Source organism: Gobio gobio (genome assembly GCF_949357685.1).
Source record: "Gobio gobio genome assembly, chromosome: 25".
Classification (NCBI taxonomy): domain Eukaryota; kingdom Metazoa; phylum Chordata; class Actinopteri; order Cypriniformes; family Gobionidae; genus Gobio; species Gobio gobio.
In genome coordinates this window covers 5,482,806-5,500,554 of record NC_137121.1, presented here as the reverse complement: position 1 = coordinate 5,500,554, position 17,749 = coordinate 5,482,806, and the positions used below count along the sequence as shown (strand labels likewise).

Below are 17,749 nucleotides of genomic sequence, written 5' to 3'. Positions count from 1 at the left end.
GATGTCCTGCAGAGTTAAGCTCCAACCCTACTAAGCCACCACAGAATAAAACTCATGGCTCCCAGCATGCATTGCAGCATTACGTATGTCACCATTGTTGGGATTCATACGCTGATTCTTGAAATCTGTGTGCGTCTAAAAAAATGTCCCACTAGAATGTATTTAAAAATCTAAATTCGGAATGTCTGACCTGTGGCGAGAAAGTATTGTTGATGAACATTTTTAGTCAGTGATGAGTTTAGTCAGACATTTTTCTTCATGATAATGTTTTGTTTATGACTTCTTTTGATTTGAATAGATTATGTTTTGTTAAAACTGTAACAAAATCCACAAAATCACATAAAAAGGCAAGAGTCAAAGTGCCCAACTAAATGAAACATTGATCACAATAATGGTGACCACATAGTTTTTCTATAGCTTCTATAGATGTCTTTCAGGGTTGGAGCCAAACTCTGCAGGTCAGCGACTCGCTAGGACTGATCTTGCCTACTCCGGCTCTAAGTAGAGGAAAACAATGGTATAATTGAACCCTAAGGACCAATTGTGTACCTTTAAAGGTACAGTTATACGTTTTGTTCCACAAGGAGCTAAACTGTACCTCCACTGTACCTTTTTATCTGAGAGTGTGGACTAGCTTCCATTTTTAGGAAGTCTGGCTAGTCAAGCTATTCGGTCTTTTCGGTAAGGCACATTATGCAAGACCATCACATCAATCATTGTAGTTGTCTTCCATGAATCATTTGAGTGATTCACCATTAGGTGTGTTTGTGGTTTTTATATAATTAAAATCTTGCCCTCTGGAGATCTGGCATTATCCATCTAATTCATTTCATCATGAAGTTTCTTATCTGCAGAACAGAAGCACCAGAAACATCCTAGTAGATAACATCTCTTTTCCAGGTTGAATGCATCTCAAGTATTTTTATTGCATTTTCCTGCTTTCTCCACCATCTGTCATAATTCATCATGGGATTGCATTCTCCGTGAAGGACACACACTCTTAACTCTGGTGCTGTTTGGTCCTTTTTGACCAAAACATTTTTTTTTAAAGAGTGTTTTACTTCATCTGAATGGTATGAGAACACAAAAAAATGATGATTGGAAAAGGTTAAATGGTCCTGAAAGAAATAGTCACTTGTATTGTTCGCATTTGAAACGAATGGGAGACTAATTTCATCTAGTGGAAGTGTTTGGTACTGCACCCAAACAAAATCTCACTGAAAGCTCATTTTTTGAGATATCAACCTCAAATTTGGAGCACAGCTTGTTCAGATTTATGCATGGCTGTCGGAATCATTGTATGTGGGCGGGACAAGACCCACCCCCTTTTTACGATCAATGATATTGGACCCGCTCACTTTTATCGTCTCTAACATTCAGCACGTCTGTTCATCTACCCCTAACCGATAAACACTTATTATTAAACACATGTTAGACGCTTTATTTACACTTTTCTAATATTTTCTTCATTTTTATTGAAAATAAATGCCTTTCCGATCTGATATGTGAAGGGAAAAGGGAGAAGATTGAGTTGGGCAAAAGGCGGATTCGAACCGCGGGTTGATTTGCGTCAAAACTGATGCTATGCGTCTTTTTTTTTTTTTTTTTCTCGACGCCCTTGGATTTATGGCTTTGATTTACTCACAGTTTTAGAGTAAAACATGGTTAGGAAAATATTAGTGCTGCCAATCGATTAAAATTATTTTACTAATTAATCACACATTCTTTCTGTAATTAATCGCGATTAAAAAACATCCAAGTTTTTTATATTTTTATATTTTAATCATTTTAGTTACTCTCCAAATAACATTATAATAAATGTCATATTTACCTATGGCCTTCCTACCATTTAGGCATACAGAAATTTAATCAAACACCGTTTTTAACTGCATAAATTATAAATTAAATATAGATGAATCCTTATTAAAGCTAGTATTTTCTCTGTTCCCTGTGTTCTTTGATTAGCATTAATAACAGACATCATTAGTGGCTGCTGTCACTTTAAGATCTGCCGCTGAAACTCTTTAAGTTAATTTAAGACGTTATTTAACTAATTTAAGACTGCTCTTTTGAGAATACCCCACAAAATGGGCATTTTGGCATAATTCTGTGTGTTATTGTTCATTCAAGCTAAAAAGAGAACTCAATTCTGTTGTGCTGTTATAGTCAGGACATTCACAAACAGCGTGTTCTCTTCTGTCTTGTCACGCTTATCATATAATGTAACGCTAGCTAAAGGATGACAGAAAAAACAGATGCTGCGTTGATTCCGTTAAATATTTTTAACGCGTTAAACTGAAAACATTTAACGCATGCGTTAAATTTTGACAGCACTAGAAAATATTTATTTCATAAATAATATTGCCAGTGGGTGGAGTTAAGCTCTAAGCTGGGGTTTAGTTACCCTTTAAAAAGAGACCAAACTGAAGCCTTCAAGATTTCATTTTCAGGTCCATGCTCAAAAAGTGAATAGATGGATTATACCTACTGCAAAAATAAAATGTAGTACCATAAATTCCCCTAAAAATACTAAATATTAAATAAAAAATAAAATATAGTACAATTATTTCATTGAAATAAAAAAAGGTCACTTTTGACACAAACACTACCAGAGGGTTAAAGGGTTAGTTCACCCAAAAATGAAAATTATGTCATTAATTACTTATCCTCATGTCGTTTGACACCTGTAAGACCTCGGTTCATCTTCAGACACAAATGAAGATATTTTAGTTGAAATCTGATGGCTCTGAAAGGCCTCCATTGGCACAATGGCATTTTACACTCTTAAGACCCTTAAAAGACACTAAAGACGTCATTACAAAGTCCATCTCACTACAGTGGTTCTAAAATAACTTTATGAATCGGCAAGAATAGTTTTTGTGGGCAAAAAAAACCTAAATAAAGACTTATATAGTGATGACGATTTCAAAACACGGCCTCATGAAGCTTCGAAGCGTTATGAATCAGTGAGTCGATTCAGCAGTTTGAATCGCCAAAGTCACGCGATTTCAGCAGTTTGGTTGTTTGACACACGATCCGAATCATGATTCGACTCACTGATTCATAACGCTTCGAAGCTTCATGAGGCCGTGTTTTGAAATCGTCATCACTATATAAGTCTTTATTTAGGTTTTTTTTGCCCACAAAAACTATTCTTGCCGATTCATAAAGTTATTTTAGAACCACTGTAGTGAGATGGACTTTGTAACGACGTCTTTAGTGTCTTTTAAGGGTCTTGAGAGTGAACCGTGCCATTGTGCCAATGGAGGCCTTTCAGAGCATCAGATTTCAACTAAAATATCTTAATTTGTGTTCTGAAGATGAACGGAGGTCTGACGGGTGTCGAACGACATGAGGGTAAGTCATTAATGACAGAATTTTCATTTTTGGGTGCACTAACCCTTTAAAATAAAGGTTATTTATTGGCATTGATGGTTCCATTGAATCTTTACATTCCTCAAAAGGTTCTTTTATAGTGGAAAAAGCTTCTTTAGATTGTTTAAATGTTCTTTTACAATGATTATTTTAAGAACGGTTCACTTAAAGGTTTGGGGAACCAAAATGGTGATTCTATAGTATCTCTGTGAAAACCCTCTTTAGTGCAGGCGATTTGGGCCAGAATGAGGTATCGTATAAAGTGTAATTATACTGCATGCCTTTTGCATTCATGTCAGGTGTGTACCATAAAAGTCTGCCTACTTACTGAGTTCACTAGGTTTCGGAACAGAGCCTCAGTTTGGATTGTTCATGGGTGTTATATGGCATTGTTAGATGAACAATAATGCCTCAAATAGCTGGTGAGGTCTGGTGAGTTTCGGGGTCTTGCTTTGGGACGGTGAGAATGTTTATACCCACAACAGAGACTTTTTTTTTTTTTTTGTTCTGTCAAATTGCAAACCACACATGAAAAGAGGGTCATAAAACATCCAGCTCCAAATCAGCCCACTCGAAAGGCCATTGGAATCGGCCCTGGATGAAGTTTCCAGTGCAGTTAATTAAAAAGCTGAATTTAGCGTGAACCGTAATGAGAAACCAATCGTACGGGGGAATCCGAGAGCTACAAAAGCTTGGCCAATGTCCCTTTCACCTCTCGCTCAAAGAGCTTTCTCCTCCGCGCCGTAAAGTGTCGGATCCGTTAATTAAAGCTTTAATTGCAGAGGCTGTACCTCTCGGGGAAGAGGGTCAGAAAGCGTATGGCCACCCGTTGGCCCTCGAATCGGGGACAAAAGCAGTTGTTTGTATGGAGCAGGCGGCATTGAGAAACCCTTGATGGGGGTGGACTCGCTTTTGTCTCTGTGAAGTCTACAAAACTTTAGATTGAAGGGAGGAATTACTGATGGAATCGACTTGAACTTGGAAAAATATTTGAAGAAAATTGGCCTTCACTCTTATAAAGAAAAGGTTCTATACGAAATCTTAAAGGGTTCCGTCGGGCGCTTCATAAATGACTTCCATCGTTTTATCAATTTTGTTTTCATTTGTTTTTAATTGTAATTAAGTGTCTTGTATTAAACAGTTCGTAAACCTACTTTATCACTGGAAAACATTCATTTATTTAAGTATTATAGACCAATTTACTGTTTGTAAACATACATGATCTGCTCGCAGCTACGTTGCAGAAAACCAGGGGGAGATAGTGTTTATGTATAGAAAATGATGATATAAAATGATTTAAAAAGATTATAGTTATAGATATATATTTATTGATGAATAATTATAGATTATTATAAGTTATTTTCAAAATGTTGTCCACATATTACAATAGTTGTCACCCAGCGATAGTCGGGAAAAACCTGTTTTAAAAGCTGTTTTATGTGAATATTATGACACTAGTGAGGCACAAACAAAATAAATAATAGATTCGCAATTAAATGTTACATCGCAGCCATGGAAACCGTCTCAGGTTACGTATGTAACCATGGTTCCCTGAGAGGGAACGAGACGCTGCGTCAAAACGCTTTTGAGAACGCTTCTGCGTGATTGCGTCTTGAAGCACTTGTGGAATCAGTCCAATGGACAGACGGAACGTCATAGACGGGTGACGTCATAGACCGGAAACTATAAAGCACCCGTGAACACAAACAGAAACTAGCTTCTGAAAAAGCCTGAAAGAAGTCGCTCACGGGCACACAGGGAATATGGCAGGGCGACGCAGCGTCTCGTTCCCTCTCAGGGAACCATGGTTACATACGTAACCTGAGACGTTCCCTTTCAAGGGAACTCGCGCTGCGTCAAAACGCTTTTGAGAACGCAATACCAACGCCGCCATAAGAGCATGTGACCGTATGTGTGAAATCAAAAGTGCACACTACTACGATAGCACCTGCACCCCAGGAGTGGTCAAAGCAGATTAGTTTCCCTTGGTCTGACGCCGAGGAGGACAAAGGCCAGCAGTACTATAGGTATTATAATGCTAGTAGAATTTTTTCCCCAGCAACATAGCCTGGCCTAGGATGAAGAGAACTTTCCCTATGCCGGGCGCAAACCCTTGACTGCAGATCTAAGCCTCAAATAAGCCACAAAGGAAACAAGTAACTAGCAGGTTTCTCTTCAAAGAAACCTCACCCAAAAGGAGCGTGGAAAGCAGCTAAGGCTGCCACATACACCTTCAATGTGGCTAGAATACAGTTTCCTTGTGGACGGAGCTCTGGAGTGATATATGGTCTCAACAGCCTCGGCTGAGAGACCTGAACTTATGGGCTGGGCCCCCTCGGAGGCCAGGCCCAGTTTCACCCTCCTGGCAGGGGTGATGATCAAACTTCTCACTTGAGAGTGAAATTCCCTACTGAACGGAATCTCCAGCAGAGAGCCATCCAGAAGAGAAATTAGGTCTGAGCCCTACTCGGGCCCGCCAGTACGGAGCTATTAACAACAGACGAGCCACGTCTTGGCGAATTCTCTCCAGAACTCCTAGAAGCAGAGCAATCGGGTAAAGGTGTACAGGGGTGGCCTCGGCCATTCCCGTATCATGGTGTCCAGTCCCGGAGGAGCTGGATACCCACAAAAGCTCCGCCACCTCGGTGTGGAGTCTAAATTTACCCGGGCCTCAGCCCCTGCCTCAGCAGGATCACTCATGATCGCTCCCCCAGCCCGCAAAGGAAGACTCTGTCGTTAGCGTAACGCGACGAACATGAGTCCCCAATACCGGCCTTTAGGACGTAAACCAAGGATCTTTCCACATAACTAGAGCACGAAGGCATCGCCGCGTGACTTCAATCATGCGGAGCAGGTATCCCCTCAGGGAAACCCCTTGGTTTTGAGCTACCACTGTCATGGTCTCATGCTCAGCAGGCCAAAAAGGTATCCCCGTTGGACGCAACTGCCATGAAACCTAACAGATTCTGCCATGGTGCCAGTCCCTCAAGACTGACCTCTGACATACTGCGAACAGCAAGCGCAGTGCCCTGAAGCACGAAGGCGCAGGAAACAACTGGCCTGACTGCTCTAGGACCCTCCTCGGAGGGGGCGCACATCCCAGGTCCACTACGTTTCCGGGTAGAACCTGAGATATGTGCTCGTCAGGGACCACTGCGCCCCGAAACACACAAGGTGGCGGGGTTGGCAGAATGGTCCCCCCAGACATGATATTGATATCGTCGGAAATATTAGAGATACCAGTCTCTCGAGACTGGCCTCTGGTGTACCACAAGCAGCAAGCGCAGTGCCCTGAAGCACAAAGGCGCAGGGAACAACTGGCCTGACTGCTCTAGGACCCTCCTCGGAGGGGGCGCACATCCCAGGGCCACTACGTTTCCGGGTGGAACCAGAGATATGTGCTCGTTAGGGACCACTGCGCCCTGAAACACACGAGGTGGCAGGGTTGACAGAATGGTCCCCCTGAGGGCACCGAAGGGAGACGGGCACCGTATAATGAGGTAGAGACCGCCTTCCTATGGAGGGGACCCTCAGAGACATGATATTGATATTGTCAGAAATATTATAGATACCAGTCTCTCAAGAGTGGCCTCTGGTGTACCACGAGCAGCAAGCACAGTGCCCTGAAGCGGCGAACCGGCAGGGAACAACTGGCCTAACTGCTCTAGAAACCTCCTCGGAGGGGCGCACATCCCAGGGCCACTACGCTTCTGGGTGGAACCTGAGATATGTGCTTCTTTCTTCTTCTTTCTTTTTTCAGACTCTAGAGAGTGATCACTCATGATTTCTACCCCCAGCCCGCAAAGGAAAACTCTGTCGTTAGCGTAACGCGACGAACATGAGTCCCCAATACCAGCCTTTAGGGCATAAACCAAGGATCTTTCCACATAACTAAAGGACGAAAGCATCGCCGCGTGACTTCAATCATGCGGAGCAGGTATCCCCTCAGGGAAACCCCTTGGTTATGAGCCACCACTGTCACGGTCTCATGCTCAGCAGGCCGAAAAGGTATCCCGTCGGACGCAGCTGCCATGAAACCTAACAGATTCTGCCATGATGCCAGTCCCTCAAGACTGACCTCTGACATACCGCGAACAGCAAGCACAGTGCCCTGAAGCACGAAGGCGCAGGAAACAACTGGCCTGACTGCTCTAGGACCCTCCTCGGAGGGGCCGCACATCCCAGGGCCACTACGTTTTTCGGGTGGAACCTGAGATATGAGCTCGTCAGAAATATTAGAGATACCAGTCTCTCGAGACTGGCCTCTGGCCACAAGCAGCAAGCACAGTGCCCTGAAGCACGAAGGCGCAGGGAACAACTGGCCTGACTGCTCTAGGACCCTCCTCGGAGGGGGCGCACATCCCAGGGCCACTACGTTTTCCGGGTGGAACCTGAGATATGTGCTCGTCAAAGACCACTGCTCCCTGAAACACACGAGGTGGCAGGGTTGGCAGAATGGTCCCCCTGAGGGCACCGAAGGGAGACGGGCACAGTATAATGAGCTGGACACCGTCTTCCTACGGAAGGGACCCTCAGAGACATGATATTGATATCGTCAGAAATATTAGAGATACCAGTCTCTCAAGACTGGCCTCTGGCGTACCACGAGCAGCAAGCGCAGTGCCCTGAAGCACGAAGGCGCAGGGAACAACTGGCCTGACTGCTCTAGGACCCTCCTCGGAGGGGGCGTGCATTCCAGGACCACTACGTTTCCGGGTGGACCCTGAGATATGTGTTCGCCAGAGACCACTGCGCCCCGAAACACACGAAATGGCGAGGTTGGCAGAATGGTCCCCTTGAGGGCCCCGAAGGGAGACGGGCACCGTATAGTGTGGTGAACACCGCCTTCCTACGGAGGGTTTCCCTCAGAAACCTGACATTGATGGCGTCAGGAGTTTTACTTTGACAAAGCCCTCTTTATGACAATAACTGTCTTTCAATACCGCCTTGCCTTAAGAGAACTTCACTCTGCTTCCACATTTTGGAATTAGAAAGGGCACGAAGCACTCAGCGCATGCTCTTACCATAACCATGGATTTTTAGAAATATGTATATATATTTTCCATATATAAAAAATTCTCAAGCCACAAAGAAATATGATTTAATTTGTCAAAATGAAATGCATTCAAAACCACTCAGATGTTCACTCTTTTGGCTGAATATTCATTGCATGAAAAATGCAAAGAGGAGTCAAACATAGGAACAGAGAAAAAGGGCTTCTTTTTCTTTTCCTCTTCCTTCTTTCCCCCATTTATAAATGCATTGTGGCAACATGATCTACGTGTTGCCTCGGCAAACACGAGATCCATTGATTTCTCTTATATTTCAGAATGTAATCTACGCGTTGCCTCAGCCAACACGAGATCCATTGATTTCTCTTATATTGCAGAATGTAATCTACGTGTTGTCTCGGCAAACACGAGCTCTGTCCATTATATTTTTAGCAGACCCCGATCTATGCGCTGCCTTGGCAAAACGCAAGATCAAACGCTACTATATTGCAGACTGTAATCTACGTGTTGCCTCGGCAACACGAGCTCTGCAAATCCATTCTAGCAGACTGCATCTACACGCTGCCTCGGCAAAACGTGATATGCAGTGTTTATATTGCAGACTGTAATCTACATGTTGCCTCTGCAAATATGAGATCCGAGTCGTTATTTTCTCTTTTTCGCTACGTGCTTTTCTTACACATTTGAGAAATTTATCAATGAATGTCCGCCCACTCCTTTTTTATGAAAGCTGACGCACATACATCTCTGCGCTTCACTCGGGGCAGAAGGAACCGCAAGCGTGCTTCCACCCTGAGATGAAACACTGGACCCGGCAGGTGAAGGCTGAGAAAGGGCGATGCCCGTCTCTAACCCCTCTGCCGGACCTATTTGCGATCCCCACGACTGAAGCCGCCGCTCTGCCTCGGCAGAAGGGACCTGAGCCACGGGGAACGCGAGCCGAAGCGCCCTCCTCGGAGAGCGCCCGGCGGCTTAACAAACAGTCAACACACATAGAATACCGGTATGCATCCCCACCCGTAATGAAATGAGGGCAGGGATGAACACATCCAGTGAATTGCTGTCACATTTGTTTTACTTTTATGTTTTTCTTTTACAAGAACAAAGGTGGAAAACTCCTGCCTAACTTTTTCTAAAGACAGACAAAAAACACCAGTTTTTTTTTTTTTTTTTTTTACAGACAAGATTCACACAGAGCGCTTCTTGAAGGCAAAGAAGCTAGTTTCTGTTTGTGTTCACGGGTGCTTTATAGTTTCCGGTCTATGACGTCACCCGTCTATGACGTTCCGTCTGTCCATTGGACTGATTCCACAAGTGCTTCAAGACGCAATCACGCAGAAGCGTTCTCAAAAGCGTTTTGACGCAGCGCGAGTTCCCTTGAAAGGGAAATATTATATTTATGCCGAACGAGAGAGGTAGGCTTTGTGAGGCGAGCCAAATTTAAGCTTTGCCTACGTTTTGAGATCTGATCACCCGATTTAACAATAGGCTTACTCCATTTTATTCTACTGGACATGGAATATCTCATTTATTTTCCAAAATCTTCATTAAAGGCGATTATACACGTTTCTTCCTTGTTTGCTTTTAATTAGGAGTTTGTATAATTTTCTGTGGTAAAGTAGAAAACGGCGCTGTATTACAGATACATTTTACTTTAAACTATTTAACACAGTTTGTGCTTGTTATTAAACTTAAGGTGCAAAAAAGGAAAATATGGTTCAGTGCAACATGTGCAGCTCAACTTTGTCATATCGGCTACATAACATTATTATGAGAATATCATAATTGAGTGCTTGAGACATGGTGAGACTCTAAAGAAATATATACAAATATGGATTTGGATTTAGATTTATCGGCCAATATATCGTTTATCGGCTTTCAAATATAAATAATTATCGGTTTTCGGTAACAGCCAAATTGTTCATATCGGTGCATCCCTAATAAAAACAATATATTTTACGTTCATTGCAAAATGATATGCATATATTTACAATTATTTAAGTATTTTGAGAATGACTCTATTTCGTCATTCACAGTGCTTCATGGGAGTGGGCGGAGCTAAAGAGCTCTTTTGGCGCTTTTTCTGACTCTCTGATTGGTGGAATTTTCTGTGCAGCATCATGGGAAATGTAGTTTTTCACCAGGGCTGCGTCCGAAATCGCGTACTATGCGAAAAAAGTTGGTTTAGGGTTTAGTTACCCTTTAAAGACGACACTTGGCAGAATATTGCTGAAGTAAAAAAAGTGAACTTGGAAAAAAAGTTATACAATTTAAACATTTTCGTTTTGAAAAAAATGCACAAAATACCATTTTGAATCTTTATATGAAATATATATTTTCTAGTGCTGTCAAAATTAGCGCGTTAACGCATGCGATTCTACATTTGAATGTGAACAAACTTCACGACCGTTAAAAAAGTAAGTTCTGTATAGTATGAATGAGTTTAATATGAATGTAATCATGATCATGTGACCTACCAGCGTCAGTTGCGTCCCATCACCTCCATTCATAAATCCTCTCATGGGATAGTAAAGTGTCGATCGTATGCACACTTCAGAATCCCGCCGGAAGTAGTAGGTCATTCGGGTACTTTTCGCCTACTGTTTTTTCGCATACTATATAGTAGAGAAGTTTTCGATTTCAGACGAAGCTCAGGAATTCTGCTGTTAAACAATTGCTGACGGCTTCAGCAGAGGCAAATACCATGGATTAACAACCTCGGAGCTCACAGTAGGGCTGTCTTTAAAGATTTATAAGTTATTGTAGAAAATCTGTTTCCCTATGGAGAAAATGAATGGGGGTTTTACTTCCAGAACCCGACTGGTGTAGCTTTATTTCTCAGAGTTAGTGCTTTATTTACATAGTAACTTTTGTGTCTCAGATGTTTCCCCTTAACCCTTAATCGTCCCTTGGGTTCCAGCTGACCCCACTGGACTTTTCCTCCATTTTTTAAAAGTGTTCCCTTCATCTCAGGGCCATGAGACTCGGTGACTTTTCCTAAATAATTTATCTAAACATGCACAAAAAATTTGGCCTGATTTGGTTGTTCTAAAGGTGTGTAAATTTTTTTTTACCGTTTAAGTCCCTCGGGGTCAGATTGACCCCACATTGAAAATGAATGGGAAAGTATAAAAAATACATTTTTGTCACTTTTTTTTTACTAAATCCAGTATAAATCTAAAAAAAATTCCACATTTATATCAAGGTCTGGTACTAGAGCATAAACACAAAGTAGAATGAACTTTCTATCTCATACACACACACGTACACACACACAAACACACACATGTGTATGACTGCAAAAGAGAGTATTTTTATTGAAATTGGCAAATAAAATCAACAAAACTGGCATAAATCTGAAAGATTTTCATACATAAATGAAGTACTATTACTAGAGCACAAATGCAATATGGAACAAGCATGTTCACTCACACACAAACACACACACACACACACACACACACACACACACACACACACACACACACACACACACACACACACACACACACACACACACACACACACACACACACACACACACACACACACACACACACACACACACACACACACAGGTGTCTGGAGCATTTTTTTTGGATTTTGCCAATGAATGGGAAAATGTAAAAAATGCTTTTTTTTTCACTTTGTTTGTAAAAAAAAAAAAAAAACTAAATCCAGTATAAATCTGAAAATGTCTACATTTATATCAAGATCTGGTCGTAGAGCATAAACACAAAGTGGAACGAACTTTCTGTCTCATACACACACGCACACACACACACACACACACACACACACACACACACACACACACACACACACACACACACACACACACACACACACACACACACACACACACACACACACACACACACACACACACACACACAAACACACACATGTGTATGACTGCAACAGAGAGCATTTTTATAGAAACTGGCAAATAAAATCAACAAAACTGGCATAAATCTGAAAAAATTCCATACATAAATGAAGGACAAATACTAGAGCACAAATGCAACATGGAACAATCATGAGAAAGAGAGGGAAAAGGGCAAATAAAAGAAAGATGAAAGGCAGCTTAACTTTTGCATAACTTCCCTATGGACCTCTAGTGGATAATGTGGTCATTGCACTCTCTTTCTCTTTAACTATAATTCCTAAAGTTTTTCCACAAATCTACAGATGGCGGTATTCTATCCCTAACACAATGTCCAAAAACTATTTATATTTATTTAAGATCATCATTCAAGTGATTTTTTCACTTTTTTTGAGCCAATTTATGACATAGTTAAGTATTTGTGCAGTAAATAGGTAAACAACTACCAAATACCCACAAAAACACAGCATAAATGTATAGTTGAGAAGTAAATAAAAAAAAAATTATATATAGTTTTCCATGTAAAAAAATTATATTTCCTTATGCAATCGCTCTGTAAATGTTTGGGGTCTATCTGACCCCAAGGGACTCAAACGTAAACCCTACTTGAGGGACGATTAAGGGTTAAAGAAAATAAAACCAGATAATTGCCAGTACAGTGCTATAAAATAAATGCTAAAAACAAATTTGAGCAGTGCTGGAGACATTGAGATCTCTTCTGAAACTCTAGCGGAGACACACATGTGAGATCAAATGCACGCAGACGTTTCTCTTATTGTGTAAGAGAAACAATCAAGACATTAAGGAGATCTCGTTTGTGTTTTTTTTCTTGTTTTTCGCTTCACGGGACAGAAGGGGAACCGTTTGGTTTCTCGTCTGTGTTTTTCTTCTCTGGAGTTGCAGGTGCAGAGCACAGCTGGCGCGACACATCCAGAGCCGTGTGATGAAACGACATGAATCATAACCGCTCTCGCCAGACACACGGCTCCTCGCTAACTTTAACAAAGCTGCTGCTGTTTCCTCTGGCCTCGCGGTTTCTTTTAAGAAAGGAGATGTGCATAATGAAAGTATTCAAATGTTTGTTTACGAAAAGTTTGGAGAAGCTTAAAAGATGTAGTTTAACAGCTTTAGATATTTGGTTTGGACACACTTTACTATGTACTAAATATCTAAAGTCTAACAGTTTACAGTGAGGTTCCATTTAACATTAGTTAAAGCTACACTGTGTGATGTTTTCCCCCATCTAGTGGTGAAAAGGTATATGACCATCCAGTGAATATTAGTTTCTGTTCCTCTCAATTCCGATTTCGTTTTAACTCCTTCGGTGGCCGATTTAGTCCAAGATTAACATGGCTTCCAGTTCAACCTCGTCCACATTCGACACGGTGCCATCGAGTGTTAAAACACGAAAGGCGAAGCTTGAATTTACGGGTATGTCCCTCTTTGGCTAATGTACTTTCAAGATGGAGGGGCAACATGGCGACCGGCATTCGAACCCCTCACCCGTATGTATTTTCAATGGCATATTATAAACTTACGAGGATATTTGTTTACTTGAAAGAAGTAAATATACATTAATGAGCACATATATTTGAAAGAACTAAGTGTTTTTAGCTAAGAATAAACTAAAAAAGTTACACAGTGTAGCTTTAACATGAACTGACAATGAAAAATACTGTATGTGTAACATTTTTATATATACAATTCAATAATGGATGTTTACATTATAAATGCTAAGCAGGTGTAGCTATTAGCTCCATATAAAATGCTAAATATAACATATTTTAATTTTAACGTCATTATGTGAATGAAATCCAAGGTTGCCAACTTTTAAATTCAGGTTGGAGTGATTGACACAAATATCGATTTCGATCTTGATTCGATCTTGATCTTGAATAAGTTTGCCTTTTTAGCACTATTTTAAACGTTTCTTGGGTTAAATTTTATTTGCTTGCATTCATTAATATTCACTTGTGTGTGCTTATATAACAGTGTTAATTTCGTTGACAAATAATTTTCAAACAAAAAAGTGAATTGAGCTCTTTCGTGTATTTTTAATGTAAAAAACAAAATGATGTCAAAATGTCAGATCAAGTGACAGTTGGTTATGTAATGCTTAAATGCTTAATGTATTACAATTTAACTAAACTCATTAGATTTTAGGAGACTAAATCTACTGTAGATTTAGTCGACTAAAATCTTATGATAATTATTCGACTAAAACTAAAAACAATTCAGGTGACTAAAATATGACTAAAACTAAATGGCATTTTAGTCAAAAGACTATGACTAAAACTAAATCAAAATTTGCTGTCAAAATTAACACTGTTATATAAGTATCATTAAAAATATAAGTACTCAAATTTCACATTTAAAGAAATGTAGTGTTTGATCATGTCTAAATATTTATTCAAATGCAAAACTTAAAAATAAGTAAGCAATTATGATCTGCAAAACTTTTTTGAGCAACTAGACTGGGTGAATATTTATTAAAGAGCCATACAGGCACCTATAGTGGGTAAACCATGGCTTTACAAATGAAATGTATTATTTTTTTCAGCCACAACATGACTCTAATTTGCCTCTTTGCATTGAAATTCTCTATTTTAACCTTAATTACACTAATTGTAATATAAATAAGAAAAATATTAGAAGAAAAATATTTTAATTCATTAAATGGTCATTAATGGACCATAATTATTGCACAAATATAGGCCTATTTAGTACCAAAAGATCTCCTCAAAATATTCAATAAATATTATTAAACTAAAATATAGAGCATTTATTTAATTGAAAAATAGTTAAGGTGTATGGTCACATTTGACCACCAATTAGTAAGGAATACCTGAGGGGTAAATACAAGAAAAACATTAGCATTAATGTTAACGATGTTGCATCTCCATCACTCTCCATAATATAATGATCCTGTAAATATGGTTGACGTAATAATCAATGCACACTATGCTGTACTGTTGACCAAAACACCTGTATAGTGAAGCTGTATCTGCTTAAGCCATTCAAATGTATTGAGACAGTGCAAGGATAAGAGCTTTCATTTCATATATGTCTATTTTTGGTGAATTTGTGTGATATAAATATGAAATGTAATATTATTCATATGATTTTCTCAAGGGGGGTCATTGCGGGGGGTGATTATCGTCTTATATGTAACATAAATGCAAAAGTGATTGGGTTATCAAGAAAGCTGAGGTTCTAATCTTTCAAACAATAACATATATATGTCTAGTTTTGTGCTGCACAACTTATAGATTTTTTCAAATGATTATGATGATGCAATGTTGGACCCACGGGTGGGTCGGTGAGGGGTGCAGAGCTGAAGTGAAATTAATCTGAGCTGACATTAAATGTTTAGTTCACTTCAGAATTAATATTTCTTGATATTTTACTCACCCCCACGTCATCCAAGATGTTCATGTATTTCTTTCTTCAGTGGAAAAGAAATGAAGTTTTTTGAGGAAAACATTCCAGGATTTTTCTCCACATAATGGACTTCAATGGGAACCAACAGTTGAAGGTCCAAATCAATGCAGTTTCAAAGGCTCGACATGATCCCAGACGAGGAATAAGGGTCTTATCTAGCAGAACCATTGGTAAATTTCTAAAAAAAATATAAAAATTGATCTTTTTAACCACAAATGTTTGTCTTGAGCTGCGCCACATATTACATAATCACATTGGAAAAATCACGCGTGACGGAAATTTTAATTCTGAAGTGAACTAATCCTTTAACAATGGACAGTTAACTAATATTAATGAAACATGAGCAATAATTTTGTTGCAGTATTTATTAATGCATTGATTTGAACTAATGTTAAACTATGTTTACTAATGGAACCTTATTGTAAAGTGTTGCCATCTTCTGAGATTAGCATTATAGACAAATATATATTGTAAATAGAATAAATAGTGGAGTAAATGTGTCCAAACTTCTAGAGTATTTACAATTATAAAACAGATTTAGTTCTAGATGCTAAAATATACACATGATGCTAAAGTAGCTATATATATATATATATATATATATATATATATATATATATATATATATATATATATATATATATATATATATATATATATATATATATATATATATATATATATATATATATATATATTTATTTATTTATTAGAATTATATATTTTTTAGAAATATATATAGTGTATATATAATAGAATCATTAATATATATATATAATAATTGTATGTATATATATATAAATATTTAATTAATATAAAATTATATGATTATAATAAAGTATAAATTATATATATATATATATATATATATATATATTACATTAATATATAATCAATAAATTATTTATAAAATAAATTCTATAATACTTCTATTGTAAATTCATATATATACATAAATACATATATACATCTATATATATATATATATATATATATATATATATATATATATTAGAATTATATATATTTTTAGAAATATATATAACATATAATAATTTAATATAAAAATAAATATAATTACACAAATTCTAATTTGTATAAAACTCTATCAACATCATTCATGATTATCGTCTTATTTATTGTGCTTTTATTTTGTAACCGTACTATGATTTGAAGTACGTAGTTACATTTATTAAAAATGTTATACTAAGCTTTTCCATTTAGTGTGTTTATTTTGTGGTAGGCGATTATAAAACAGATTTAGTTCTAGATGCTAAAATAAACACATGATGCTAAAGTAGCTATATTTCTCAAGTTGCTCTTAAACATGTCAGAAACCATATATCTGGAGTAAAAAAGAAGAAGAGCAGTGTGCAGATAAATTTAGCAAGATTAAAGACAAGATGGGGAGAAAAACTAGAGCTGTAATCGCAGCCCACACACATGCAAGCACACACACACACACACACACACACACACACACACACACACACACACTGAGATGTTAGCTTTGGTTTTGCCACACACGTAGAGCATCGACTGAACTCTGTGACTCAATAACTCGACGTGAATCGGTTGGTTGGAGAATATTAGGGCTCCTGAAGTCTCACACACACACACACACACACACACACACACAGTCTGGGGCGCCACCCAGGGCACTTGAGTCCCGGTGACTGTGGACTCCCTCTTGCCGAGGCCTTTGTGGTCTTTTGGATGTTCAGTGGTGGGATTAAACTCTCTCGCCACCCAGAGCACTTGTTTGACGCCTCGTCCTACTTTAGCTCTTTTTGTCCGTGTTGAATGGAAAGACTGCAAACACACCTCGTCTCCAGAAAGCCCTCTCCAATGGACGGCACTTTCACGCGCTGCTACAGCCGTGTTTGTTTTCCTGCGTTCGCTCAAACCCCACGTTTTGTGCAGGATTAGGGAAAAAGCCAACCGGGCGTGAACTTCAATAGACGCCTTAGAAAATCGTCTCGGATGTCCTTAAATATGACACGTCTGACGTTTCCATTTGATGTGTATTTGGTGC

At 39.0% G+C, this 17,749-nt stretch overlaps 1 protein-coding gene across 1 annotated transcript in view; it reads left to right on the top strand.

Annotated features, from left to right (window-relative positions):
- Positions 1-17,749, top strand: part of kcnq1.2 (potassium voltage-gated channel, KQT-like subfamily, member 1.2) — a 306,186-nt gene that overhangs the window by 71,943 nt on the left and 216,494 nt on the right. The window lies entirely within an intron of this gene.